The 14,949-nt window shown below is 37.2% G+C and overlaps 1 protein-coding gene across 4 annotated transcripts in view; it reads left to right on the plus strand.

Moving 5' to 3' along the window:
* LOC121425009 (glycerol-3-phosphate acyltransferase 1, mitochondrial-like) overlaps positions 1 to 14,949 on the plus strand; it is a 73,014-nt gene that overhangs the window by 2,038 nt on the left and 56,027 nt on the right. For 2 of the 4 annotated variants that reach the window (XM_041620938.1, XM_041620939.1), the window contains exon 1: positions 10,425 to 10,562. The exons of the other annotated variants lie outside the window; for them this stretch is intronic. The gene's annotated coding sequence lies outside the window, so the exon portion shown is untranslated. Of the gene's footprint in view, positions 1 to 10,424; positions 10,563 to 14,949 lie in introns of those variants that run through there. 4 annotated transcript variants of the gene reach the window in all.

Raw genomic sequence — 14,949 nt, forward strand, 5'->3', positions numbered from 1 at the left:
TAGGGGAAAATTGCACGGAGGCTGATGTGATTAAGCCCCGAAATGCTCAAAAGAATTCTGGAAATACCCATTCATTTCAATGTTAATCTTATCTAATGTTGCAGATTTAGACAGTGAGTTGTGAAAAATAGCTCTGAAAATGAAAATGACCTTTTTCCTGATTTGAATCAAAGCAAAAATTGGGAAAGTTGTGTTAATGATTGCTTAGTGTAAAATAGTGAAACTCCATGAAGAATAAAAGAGTTCTGGACTTTACATTTCAATTTTATTATGACAGGGCAAGTATCTTTCTCATTACTTTCCTTAATTCATCATTCTTTTAGATTTTTAATTATTACAGTAACATGCAATGAAGTGAAGCGACTCTATACATGTACATATAGGCCAACTAATTTTCAATTTTCTGAGAAAATGTCATTTTACAGAACTCTAATTTATTAGGGAGGAGGAGGTCAAATCCATGTATGTTATTTTATATGTCTTTTCACAAAGCCATCATTAAAGGCGACCGCACACCTTACGACTGGTCTTCGACCCGATTTTGGAATAAATCACATTTTGCTCATTTTCTGAAGATGTGAATGGAACATGTCATTTTATTTGAGGTTAAAATTAATTGTAATGATAATATTATAACCATTTTGAAAGATTGCAAGCCTGTATATTGGAGTAAAGTCAAAATTAGTTTCAAATCGTAGCCAGTCGTACGACTGCTATGACGTCATTATGACTAGATATTAATTTTGCTTTTATTCTAAGAAGGATGATAGCATAGTCACAAATTTTATCATAGGTATTCGTATGATGATTTAGAACATTACACAGTAAGATATTCTAAGTCTCAATATTAGCATCAAATCCTGCTACATTTTATTCTAAAATCGGGTCGCAGACCAGTCGTAAGGTGTGCGGTCGCCTTAATATCTTCTGCTTTTTACTACATGCTGGACCTCCTTTACCATGGGGGTTTCTATTGGTACAACTGGTAGTTTTCTTGAAAATAATGAGTGAGTCTGAGTGCTCAGACAAATTTAATGTGCTTGAATATGATACCACCTCACAGGTCAACTACAGGTACTTATTCATCGTCATAATCATACAATAATTGATATGTTATTGTTTCCTGTAGGTCATATCAATAATTTGTATAATACCTGTTTCTGGACTCTAATCAAGCAAGGAAATTGTTCACCAAAAGAAGCTGAAGAGAGACTGAAGGTAAGTTTTCTTTATTTCTAGTGTTATATAGCACTTCACATTACCTTAAAGGGGAAGTTCACCCTGACAAAAAGTTTAATGGAAAAATAGAAGAAAACATGATTAAACATATTGGCGAGAATTTGAGGTAAACCCATTTAAGAATAAAAAAAATATTAGAATTGTGACGTCATATGGGAGCAGATTTCCTACATATCATTTGGTAACATAATACGCCCGTCTGTAACATGGAAAATTGGAGTTATTGGTCAAGCAAGAAAAGTGGAAGGTGGCGACCTCACCTTTGACCTTCTGACCTCAAAATCAATTGGCTTCCTGGGATCCATGCTAGTATCTTACACACCAAATTATATGAGCCTAGGTAAGTTAAACTAAAGTTATCGCATTTACGAAGACTTCAGAAGGGTAAGATGATAACATGTCAGTGTGACCTTCCCCTTTGACCCTTTGACCTCACAATCATTAAGCTTCCTGGGAGCAGGCTAGTGTCATACACACCAATTTATATGAGCCTAGGTTAAAAAGCAGTGGCTATAACAAGGAGCATATGATTTATAGATATATGTAAAATTTCATTCTGCATCTGCCCATATGATTTTGAAGCATATCCCTATGAAATTGAATATCTTTTATGAAGTGTACACCTTTTCTTTTTTTCAAATTCATAGAGTAGACTCTGCATACAGTAAATAGGCCTTCCATAGAAAGTCATATACTCAGTTTTGTCCAGAATATGCTAAGCTTGTTTTAATAACATCTTTAATTAATTTCACAAAAGTTGAACAGATGTATGACGTCCCAGGATATCTGACGTAGGCATAGTCGCTAGTGTTGACAAATTTGTTACAGTATATGATGTGCATTATACATATGTCTCAGAGTTGAAGTAAAGTTTTTATCCTATCACATCTTTTAATCATTCCATACCTCTTTGTTTTTTTCCTGTCAAAGTCAAACCACATTAGTGCAATCAGTAGTAATGAAAATTTAAGTCCAAACATATTTTTTATTCTATTTAGGTGGTCTGTCTATGACAGATCACCTATTGATTTCGTCAGAATTTTCTTTATTTCTTTATTCTTGGCACCTATGTTTGTCGCCAACTTTTCTCGAAATTGGCTGAATCAATTTTGCTGATTTTTTCGTCATATATAGAATCTATCATAGAGACGGCAAAATAAGCTTTTCAAGGTCATATGGTCATGATGACGTCATCTACGCGCCATTTTGTAAAATTCTTCATCTGATCATATCTTCATTATCATTTATCAAAAATTAACAATATTTACATGACATTAACTTCATGTCAAGGGTCAACTGTCAATGCCATCAAAGGTCATGTAGAGGTCATGACGCGCGCGTCAAAGGTAAAAAAATCGTCCAAATGACCTATAAAATTTTTTGGGTACGTTTTAGGTCATTTTAAGCATTTCAAAAATTTGCGCGCGTGCACATATGCGCGCACGTTTCCGCGCGTTACACCTTAACGCAACGCAGGAAAACCGTTTCTTTTAATATCATTGCATTGCTAATAAAATTCTGAGCAATTTGATACCTTGATCAACCTTCTACAACCATTAATATAGAAATTAACACCCATTAAAGTTTGCAGCACGTGTGCGCGCGAGCTCTCACTATAGGCCATATATGGGCAAAAACATGCCTATTGTAAATTCACTGTAGCTCTTTAAAAAGTCCGTTGACCCCCAACTTTTTTTTCATATATCGATAGAGTATGAGTTGTAGATTTGATTTCATGTCACCATCGTCCCTAAATTATATCGTGACGTCATCAAAATGGCGCCCAAACTAAAAATTTCATTTTTTCAAAAGTGACGTCATCAAATTTATGCAAATTTGGCTGTAACTTCTCGAATATAGATCATTTTTCACCCAGATTTCAATATGTTGTAGTTTATAATGTACTCTTTCTCCTCAGTTAACATGAATCTTCGTTTTGAGAAACGCATCATTGCGTAAAACAGCGATGAAAAGAGGCCTGTCATTTTTCCTCATTTTGCGTGTAATCTCTATGGGACATGATTTTTTCTCAAAACTAGATTCGACATTCCTCTATTTCGTGAGCCATATCTCCATTTTTTCTGGTCAGTTTTCTTAAAGCTTTTAGTATGTTGTAGCTGAGATTCTGAGCTTTCGCAAGTGTGCCCTTCATTTTTTTTATCAGATGCCGGGATCATGCCCGTATTTCACTTGCAAATTTGGACTTGTAATTCTCAAAATTGCTTACGTGTATTCTCTATGGGGAATATCGTGGCTCAATGGATAACGCATTTGACTTGCTTTCTCGAGGGCGGAGGTTCGAGTCCTGGGGTGAACAAGATGATTTTTTTTTCAATTTTTTTTTCTTTTTGCCACCTCTTACATGATCCTTTATGATAATTAAAAGGCATAAAAGTTTAAATTTAGCAAGATAAAACAGATTATAATTGCTTTTTTCATATCACATGTATTTTGCGTGTAATCTCTATGGGACATGACTTTTTCTCAAAACTAGATTCGACATTCCTCTATTTCGTGAGCCATATCTCCATTTCTTCTTGTCAGTTTTGCCGGAGCTTTTAATATGTTATAGCTGAGATTCTGGGCTTTCGGTAATGTGCCCTCCACTTTTTGATCAGATGCCGGGATCATGCCCGTTTTTCACTTGCAATATTGGAATTGTAATTCTCAAAATTGCTTACGTGTAAAGTCTATGGAAAATATTCTAGCTCAATCGGTTAGGCGTCAGACTTGCATCTCATTCAATCATGCGGGCAGGGGTTTGAGTCCGCGGGTGAACATGATTTTTTTTTATATCTTGCAAAAAACAGATTATAATTGCTTTTTTCATATCACATGTATTTTGCGTGTAATCTCTATGGGACATGACTTTTTCTCAAAACTAGATTCGACATTCCTCTATTTCGTGAGCCATATCTCCATTTCTTCTTGTCAGTTTTGCCGGAGCTTTTAAAGGGGAATCCAACCCAAATAAAAACTTGTTTTTATAAGGAAAAGAAAAATCAGACAAGTTGATAGGTGAAAGTTTGAACAATATTGGACAAACAAAACGAAAGATATGAATTTTTAAAAGTTGTAAATATTGGTAATCACTATACCCATGGAGATTTCAAATTGGCCGCATATGGGATGTCATAGTGATGTAAGGCAAGGACTACTCTTCCATGTACTCCAATACATATTATGGCTAAAATGTCATTTTTCCCAAAAGTTTTATTTCAAATTATATTTTTCTTTCATGAGGACATAAAACAATATACTACATGGGTTATATTTAGATTACTGCCCCTGGGGTATGGGTACTTAGGAGAAAACCACAAATCCCTGATAATAAAGTACATGGCCTATGAGAAAGTTGTCCTTGCCCCTTGTCATAATTTACTTACCCAGTTGCCAATTTGAAATCTACATAGTATTAGTGATCTCAATTTTAAAGCAGCTATAACTTTCCTATTGCTTGTCCAATTTCTTTCAAACTTTCACCATTCTGTTTAATTTATTTTTCACCTTCCCAACACAACATTTTATGGCCAAGGCTGGATTCCCCTTTAATATTTTATAGCTGAGATTCTGGGCTTTCGGTAATGTGCCCTCCACTTTTTGATCAGATGCCGGGATCATGCCCGTTTTTCACTTGCAAAATTGGAATTGTAATTCTCAAAATGGCTTACGTGTAAAGTCTATGGGAAATATTCTAGCTCAATCGGTTAGGCGTCAGACTTGCAACTCATTCAATCATGCGGGCAGGGGTTTGAGTCCGCGGGTGAACATGATTTTTTTTTAATGTCTTGCGCACGATCAATTTTAACAATTCTAATAAATAATAGCTAAAATATTGCAAAATAAAACAGATTATAATCACTTTTTTTCATATCACATGTATTGTCATACATCAGAGAGACCCTTTTCACAGTGCTTTATCATCTCCAGGTTTCACAAGTATTCCATCCATAATGAACATTCCGTCGTCATCATGAAGATCATATTGATCTGCATGAACATGGTAATAGTGATCATGATGGCGAGTATAAAGACAGACCACCTAATTCGTCCGCATGACGAATTAAATTCTAGTTTATTTTCTGTTCTTTGTTTTCCCTTTTACATTATCAACTGTGAAAATGCTCTTACTATTGTAGAATTCTCTGTTTGTTTTCCCAGGGGACAGTATCAGGTGATAAGAACGAGCTCCTCTTCTCAGAGTTTAACATCAATTACAACAATGAGCCTGAAATATTCCGCAAGGGAACTACACTCCTATGGAACATGGTATGTATGACCAGTAGCTTTTGCATGATTTTTTAAAGGGGGGGGGGTTAAGCTGAATGAAATGTTGACAACTCCCCCCCCCCCCAAAAAAAAAAAAATGGTTTTCACCACAAATTTGATGGTTCTGTACCTAAAAAAAAATTGACAAGCAAAATAGATAAAGAAATAAGTCTTTAAAAAAATTTAGGGAGGGAGGGGGGGGGTTGGGTATCAAAAAAAATTAAGGGATGGAGGGTTGAACCCCTGTAAGTTTGAAAAACTTAAAGTTTCTGTATATTGTGACATTGACTTTTTTTATATCATGTTTATCTTTATTTTTCTTCAGGTAGAAGAAGAAGTCACGAGTGGAAAAGGAACAGAGTTTGAAAAGACAGTGAAAAAAACAAGAAGGACTGTTCGGAAAATTCATAAGGACATTATTGGGAATAATTTTTGGACCGAACACCCAGAACTGTTAGGAACAGAAGTTAGATGACCACTATAATGATGTGGGTTCCTAGTCTTTGTGAGAAGATAATATTTCAAGTATCATGGATTATCACCCTATCCACTACCAACGGAAGCAGAGAAATTCTACAAGAATTCTTTTTCAAGAAATTTGATTGACTGATGTCAAACTTTTCAAAGATGATAGGCTAGAACTGATGGAGAAATTCATTTTGATGACTCAGTGCTTGCTCAACAATGATTGACATACGAGGCTCTATGTTTATATATGAAGAACACCATTGCAAGAACAAGTGTCTTCCCAATCGTTACCAATAGATGCCAACAAAATCTGCCATATTTTAAAAGAAATCAACATGAATGTAATTTGTGCATTTCATAATAGATGTACAAACCAACATTCATTAACAGACAAGGCTTGTGAGTCGACCCCTTCTTCCTCATTCATGCAACTTAGAATGGTCTGTGAGTTAGAAATGAAAGATTAAAGACAAATTTTAACTGAGCCATGAATTTCAAGCAAAGAGAAGAATAAGGATGGATCTCAGCCGATTTAAAAAATTCTCAAATCAAGATGAAACATGTGTAAAAGTGCGTGTATTAGAACCATTAAACCCTGAAAACAACCATTATTGAGAATGAAAAGCTATAACTACAAGGCAAACACCGATTTTGTAAATAGGCGTCTTATAGACGCCTAAATAGTACACATAAGTGTATGGGATGAAATTAAGATGGTGTTTCCGGTCACTTTATATTTCAATTTTTTAAGAACTAAATAATTAATTTCGAACGCAATTTTTTCTGGGCTTCATTTTTGTAACATATCACAGACACAGGTGACAAGTGTGGCCTTCTAGCTCAGATTTTTAAAAAGTCAAACCAATGTTAACCAATCACTTTAAGGCAAACAAGTGATGTCACAATAGGGTAGAAGTTGCACACATGTATTATGAAACGCACAAATTACCATAGACCCTGAATGCGATGGATTCGCAATGTGGTATGCCATCTATTGGTTGCAGCAAACATGCCAAATTTCTAATTTTGGAGTAGACACTGCGCACAGGCTTAGGCAGCGCACAGAGTTAGTACTTCAAAAAAGGAAAACCATATGGCAAGAATTCACCAAAAACAGACTTCACAAAGGAATATACGGCAAATTTTTCTCCTACCTCCTGGACCCAAGTAAATAATAATAATAATACATATAATTTATATAGCGTCTTTTCGCTCAAGGCGCTTAAGAGAGTAAGACAAAAGTAAAGAGAACTAAGAGAAGTACAAAAAAAGGGCAAATTTAAAAATGAGGAAAAACAGCATATCCGGTTGGGCGGCGTTGGCAAGCGCTGAATAATCACATGCATGCATTCACTCTAGTGCAGATGTTGACTTTTTCCCATGATGCATTGCGAATTTCGACCTGTCCGCTACAACCAATAGATGGCGCACTGTATTGTGAATTCACCGAATTTGATGGGAGTAGAGATTTAATGGGAAATCCTGTTTTTGAAGAATGAATGATAAACAGGAACCTTTGTCCATAGTATATATCATTCCAAGAATCATGTGCAATTTTTTATATTGACCTTGTGGAATATGACCAATTACAGAATCCACTGTCGAATCTTTCAAAACACTCCTCGGATCTTAATTCATTAAGCAGTCCTCTTTAATTCCATTTCCTGTTCTCTCTCACTGTATTTTGCTACTTTTTTTCTCTCTTTCCAATGCGCTTAGAAACTGTTGTATTGAGTGCTATATAAATGTTAATTATTATTATTACAGAGTATTATCTTTTTTTTTATTAATGTTATCCATCCCAGCGGTTCCCACATTGAATATAAAGCAAAGGTGGCCTTATAAAAAGTATAAATGACTCATTCAGATAAAGCTCGACAATGTTTTTTGTGTGCAAATTGAATAGGATATATATATATATACACCATGTGAGTAAAAAAAACTTGACACCTCACAAATTCCCAATTTAAGGAAAAAAATATGCCACGAATACATGATTATTGCATATGGCCTGAAAGAGTTTATTCTCCAAAATAATTTGATGCCATATTCATATGGTATGTGTTTATGCTTGGAAGACCAGGAGGTATAGTTTGCAGTGATGTAAATTTTGATTTGAGCCAAATTAAATTGGGTCATGACTGCAATAATGAATCCAGATGTCAATAATATCATAATCCTATAAGAGTTGCATTAAAAGAAACTCTAAAACACCTTTTCAGTAATTTACATTATAATTGTTTAATAAGCGCATTTTAGTATCAATATGAAAGTTAATTTCATTGTAAATGGGTTAGGAAATATGTTTACTAAAACTCATGTAGAGTTATGGCATTATAGGTATCTGGATTCATTCATTGCGGTCATGCCTTACTTTTGGCCAATCAAAAGTTTTTTGGGGAAAATTGGCTCAAATTAAGACTAATTACTTGAACAAATTGTCGGCATGACATGTCTGTTTCAGTGGCAGATCAAGGGAGGGGGCGGGGGGGGGGCTTTTTTTGCTTTGCTTGTTGGTCAAATTTTCCTTGGGGAAAATATGCCCCCCCCCCCCTCTAAAGGAAAATCCTTGATCTGCCCCTGGTATGTTTTCATGTTCTCACAGTGATGATGATGTTGATGATGATGATGATGGAAAGCACTTGTTTAGCACAATTTATATGTTTTAGAAAAGCACATTCAAAGGTGCTAGATCACAGTGCACACCATGGCAAAATACCCAGAGGGTATGTAATGGATTCTTTTTCAGTTTGAACAAAGATTTATCATGTAGTTGATGTTAAAGCTAAAGTAAGCTAGTTGCAGTGGGTAATAGTTTTGAGAGAAAGCTATAAAATCATGTGTAATTTTATAGCCATGCTATTATTAATCTAGTAATTTCTGACAAGTTTTGAATTTTCTGGAATTTAGAAGAGTAGACTATGAACGTCCATGATCCATAATTGGTTTCAAGATTGGATTGATATGTAATTTCCAGTTGTGTGCTGGGGGCTTGAGTTTGAGATGGCAGACATAGGGGAAAGGCAACCACAGAAGATATTGAAGAAGCAAGTAGGAGAGTGGGTTAGGGAGAAGGATACACAGAATAAAATGGATGGAGGGTGAGAGGGTGGTCTCTGCGAGCCTTGTGAAGTGAATCTGGCCCACTCCTGTACTCAGAGACTAAACTGGGTTTAAAACCTACATGACTGACAAAATATTTTGATACATTTTGAAACTTATGATCAAAGAATTTTAGGAGTCTGGTGACTCTTTGTGCCAGCTATTCCAATGATTTGATATAAAAAAAAATCTATCTAACTCTACATGTATCAAATATGGGGGCATCAAGGTCTACTGGTTACAAATATCCTCTTCAGTCTGGGAGATGTGGGTTCAATTCCCAACCATGGCATGTTTTCCTTCTGCAAAAAATTTACCTACATTGTGCTGTACTCAACCCAGGTGAGGTGAATGTGTACCCAGTAGGAAGAAATTTCTTGAATGCTTGAGCGCCTGTATGGGCAACTTGGCTATAGCCGTGGTAATGATGATTATGATACCAATTGTTAAACGCAGTAGTGTATTAAATAGCTGCGCTATATAAATGTTCCATGACAATAGTACTGAAGTACAGTCTGTTGTTATCATCTGGAGGTTTTGTCTTTGTAATTTGTCTTTCTTTGACATTAATATTAATATGGCCCTGCTTTATCAGCTTAGCAAAATAAATGACTATAACAATGCTTTACAACTCTTTTTTTTTCTTTTTCTTATTAGCATCAAAAATTGATATGAAATATTGGCATCATTTAGTATGGGAGCCATCTGTAACAGGTTTGAAAGTGTGGAAGCCCTCTGGTCTCACAGCCCGATGCACTCGCCAAAAATGAATTTTGTTTCCAAGAAAAGTTGATACAAGGGAAATAGAGATAAGTTTTGATGAACATGAACGGGGGAAAAAATTGATAGAAGTAGTAGAGTGCCAACTCAAAAATTGGATTTTTATTAGACCATCAGAAAATTTCTGTTTGATTTCTTCTAGATCGTCAAGAAATTTCTGTTGGATTTTTATTGGACCATCAAAAAAGTTATGTTGGATTTATATATATCAGAAAATTTTGTACGGATCATAATTTCTGATGATTTCTATATTGGTCAAATATTGCATTTTCTCTATTGAAAATTTGAAACCAAACGAGACCAATTAATGGTTTCTGACGCCAGGTTCTGATGATCCAATAGCTTATTAGAATTTCCAATTTGGGATTGACGGAAGGAAGGAAGAAATGGACAAATGGATGGATAAATTAATGATTAAACGAATGAATGAATATGTATATGAATGAATTATTAAATGAATAAATAAATAGAAGAACAATAAATATTTCATCCTTGTCTAGATCAAGATGATGCAATATCAACACTTTTTTAGATAGCGGATGACATAGCTATTGCATGCATGCCCTCTAGTGTTAATTATTATAAATGTGTTGGCTTCTGTTCTGTTATTGAAGCTTGCCAGCCGAGAATTCGGCCAACTTTATTTTTTGGAGACGATTACCGAAAGTTTATGATCTTCTGTTGACCTGCCTCCAAGTTGCAAGGTATTTACTTTTTTTCTCGCGAAAATCAGTTGAATGTCGTTAGAATCGTGATTTTGATCGTAGAATTTCGTTGAGTAAGTACCCGGCCCACGCGCGGGCGAAAGAAAGTCGAAGGGTGACGTTGGTAACCCACGGCCGCGGCCCGTGGCCATGGCCGTGGGAGTCCCAGTCCCATGCGTATGCGCTCAGCCTCAGTCATAGGATGGGGGGTCGGGTGTCCGGACACTATATTTTTGAAGCCTTCTTTTTTGTCTTTAGATTACACTAAAAATATGAATTTAATAGTTGTAATCATCTTCTAATTTTGTTCTGTATAATATTTTCTAACATTTTTGTACTAAAAATTGATGAAACTTTGCTTTTTTTTTTTCCAAATGACTTTCTAAAATTGATCGTCCGGACACACAACCTGTCCGGACACAACAACTGGGTATAATACTACACAGCTGGCAGCCGTCTGTTTCGAGGAGTTTTTTAACATTTTTTTTTTATTTCTCCTCGTACACAGACGATTCGCTATCGTGCAGCCACCATCAGTAGAGGCGCTGGTCCAAAAATTGTGATTGTCCCAGAAAACAAGGATTTCCAGGTCCAAGACAAATCATGACATGTCATGTCTTGATAAATTGAGACTGTCCTTGTTTATGGGGACGTTTTTTTTTCACTTCCCCCACGGGACAAAGACGGCAATTACGGAAATTGAGAGTGCTAAAAATAGATTCAGTGACCTCGTCCTCAATTCCCCCCAGTTCACCGTCTATTTTTCATGACTTACCGTCATCCAATAATCTTGATATGAAACCTGATATGTTTATGATGGGGTGTCCAAACTTCGCGCACTTTTCAAAAATATTCATCAGGCTTGATTTTGTCCACAAATTATTCATAATTTATACAAAACCAATTCAAGAAATAGTTACCACATTGACGGCAAGATCGTAAACTATAAAATCATGGACGAAAATGTAAAGTAGGTCACAGGGTTTCGCCGGTATCGCGATCTCAAAATTCTATTCCGATCGGCGAATGCGGGCTGTGCTGGAAAACCGTTCAGAAAAAGTGTGACCTAACTTCGCGCACCAAAGCTTTTGTGGAGATTTAAACAAAAACTCAAGCTCAAAATGTGAAATATTTATATCAGATTGATGGCAAAATGCTATGGAATCGGTTAGTACCACATTTACCGTAAGTAACAGTGTATTAACCGCACCCGTGTATTAACCGCACCCCCAACTTTGGACTAAAAAAAAAAAAAAAAAAAAAAAAATCTTACATTTACATGCATATTTGAGGTACGAAGAAACAAAATCTAAGATTTTAAGATTTCAAAGTATCCAAAGAGATTACCGGTATGCGGAAATCTGCTGTTCTTTATCAATTCATCTACAAATGTTAGAAAGAACAATCCCGACAATATTGGCAACTTACACACCTCACAGTCACAGTGTACACGCACACACACAGCACTGCTATTACATTGCAAACTACGATACAGTACCAGTCATGCCAGTACATCAAATTATGATGTGTCTTTCCCAGCGTAGGAGGAAGAAACATTCACATTTCTTGCATCACAACCTCACTACCATTTTCAGAAATTTAATGTCTTAGCATGAATTTTGGATATGGGAATACAGGAAGGTTCAAGAAACAAAGAAATTGACATTTTTTCCAGTTGTTTTTTACGGCTTCATGCCGTCTCCCTCGTGCGTGGTTTACATGGTATCTTATGAAAAGCAAACAGGAAGGAAAAAAAAAGCTGGCGCGAAACGGGACTTTGAATAGCGCCATCTTAAGTCGCACTATAACCACATTACAACGCAATCGCTAAGCTCACTCAACTCTTGCTCATCGGTGACAAAATATTAGTAATTACCGAGTATGCTTGGCGTCTCTTTTAGATTAGCCAGGGAACTTCACTACTTTGAATCGAGAATAAAGTCAAAATTAGTGTCATGAAGGTGGGTGCGTTTGTTATGGACAACATTTAATTAAGATCGTAATACCGGTAATCGCTTCCCATTACCCGCGGCTCATACCCCTCTAAACGACATTGCCTGGGCGGCTACGCCCGGCCACTCGATGTGTTGTGAACTGGCATACATCGTACATGTACGGGAAGGGTTACGGCGGGCCGGCTCAGACCCGTCACCGTGTATAAACTGCACCCCCGACTTTTGCTTCTATCCCGCCGAGAAAAAGGTGCGGTTAATACACCGTTACTTACGGTACCTCACATTTTTTTATGATTTCTGCTTGTAAAATGGTGATATCGTGATGCTTGTTGCTTTCTTCAAAACGGGCGCTAACGGTGACAAATTTGCCGATCTTTTGCCAATATTATCATGAATACTGGACTTATCCTAAAGAAACTTTCAGCGAAGGGTAATTTTAGGTCGTTTTTCACATTGATGATATCAGATTTTAAGGATATTGGCTAGTTTTGGAGATAATGACCGTCCGCGAAGTTTGGACACGCGCGAAGTTTGGACTCACTGCCATACATTGACTAGCACACTTGTCACAACGAACAATTGTGTACAACGGATAGCGGAGCGTGAACGTAGCGGTCGTGTACATTTTTGCTTATTACATGACGTCATCCAGCCCCTGCCGAGAACCAATTTATGAATGAAAATATAGTAAGCATGCGCAGTGCAAGCCTTTTATTTCCCCACACAGAATTCCACCAAAACAAGTGTGCAATTCTCTATCACCTCGTACCAAAATCGACCTAGAATTTCACTTTCCCGTATTTTATATGAATTATGAAAGGTATTCTCGGAGGATCTATTTTCTCACCGATACTGCACAGGTAAGCAAATTTCGATTACTTCTTGCTTTTCCGTCAAAATCTTACGAATTAGCGTCTATATGCCATCGTGTTCGTTGGAATTTGTAGAGTCTATCGCAACGTGCACAAAGTCAATTGGCTTCCGGGTTTCGGAGCGTCGCTTGAATATGCATGAAATTGCAGAGTTTCGATAATTTTCGATCGATACCGGAGCGATCCGATCACGAACCAAAACTATTTACGGCGTACACAACGCGACCGGATATCGTTATCGCTATCGATACTTCCGCACGCAGTCCGAAGGAATTATTTTTGGGACCACGTGGTCATGACGTGATCTGCGCGATTGACCAATCAGCGGTCTTCGAATCGCTGTGCGGAGACGATCTATCCGTTGTACACAGTCTATGGACAATTGTTCGTTGTGCTTGTATGGTCAGTTCCCCCATGTCTGCCCGGTCTCCCAAGTCTGCGCACCCGCGTATCTGCGCGATTCTAGTAAAAGAAGAAACGCAACGAGCACGAACTTTACACATTCAATGCATAGGCAGGTATTCATAAAATATCCGACTCAAAATGGTGGAAAAATAATGAATTCAGGGCATTTCATGTGACGGTCTCAAAATGCAGCCTTTTGTCATCAAAATCCCGAATCGTGTGCAAAGTGAATGAGTGCGCAGACATGGGGTACCATTTTTTTTTTCAATCTGAAAATGACTGCCCGATGTTTTTTCCAAGAAAATCATATATTTCAAATTTTTATGAGATATTTGGCCCACTGACTCATTATGATGTAAGGAACATTATCAACTGAAATATTTTGTTAAATAAGAAGAAATTCATGTTAAATCTTAACTCAAATTGTTAGGTGCGCAGACTTGGGGCCCACCATCATACCGTGTTTACACAGTGACATGGCTCGGGGGTTCGACACGCGAGCCGTGCTCAACACGGCAATTTTATGCTGTGTAAACGTGATCAGTGTGATCCGCGAGCCGTGTCGAACACGGCTTTTTTGATCCGCCAAAATCGTACTATGTTTCAACCCGCGAGCCGAGTCAGACTCGGCAATTTTTTCGTGTGTAAACAGAAAGCCGTGTCGAACTCTCTTGACCAGGTCACTGCGCACGCTTTCACTTTTGGCATTGTTGTTGTTCGCACGGACAAGATTCGATTCCGGCGGTGAATTTCCCGCGTTTAATTTGCGACGTCATAATTCTTCTTCCGTTCGAGATCCGCGAGCCGTGTTGAACTCGCCTTTTTATATGTACGTATAAACGCGATCTCTGATCCCTTCTTCGCAGTGTTCAACCCGGCTCGCGGATTCAACACCCGAGCCGAGTCAATGTGTAAACACGGTCTTCATTGGTGTCGGCACTTGACAGGTAAATGAACTTTCCTAGATTTCTTGTGTGAAGAAATCCTTATAAACTGAGACAGTCCCTGTAAACTGGGACGATCCCAATTTTCTGACCAGCGCCTCTACTGACCATTAGGGAACTTGCAATGCAAAATCCCCCTTTTAGGGCTCTTCAATTTTTTTTTAATGAATAAAATTTTGAAAATTAACATGACCGAAATGCAAATTAATAT

Source organism: Lytechinus variegatus, chromosome 12 (assembly GCF_018143015.1).
Source record: "Lytechinus variegatus isolate NC3 chromosome 12, Lvar_3.0, whole genome shotgun sequence".
NCBI classification, from domain to species: domain Eukaryota; kingdom Metazoa; phylum Echinodermata; class Echinoidea; order Temnopleuroida; family Toxopneustidae; genus Lytechinus; species Lytechinus variegatus.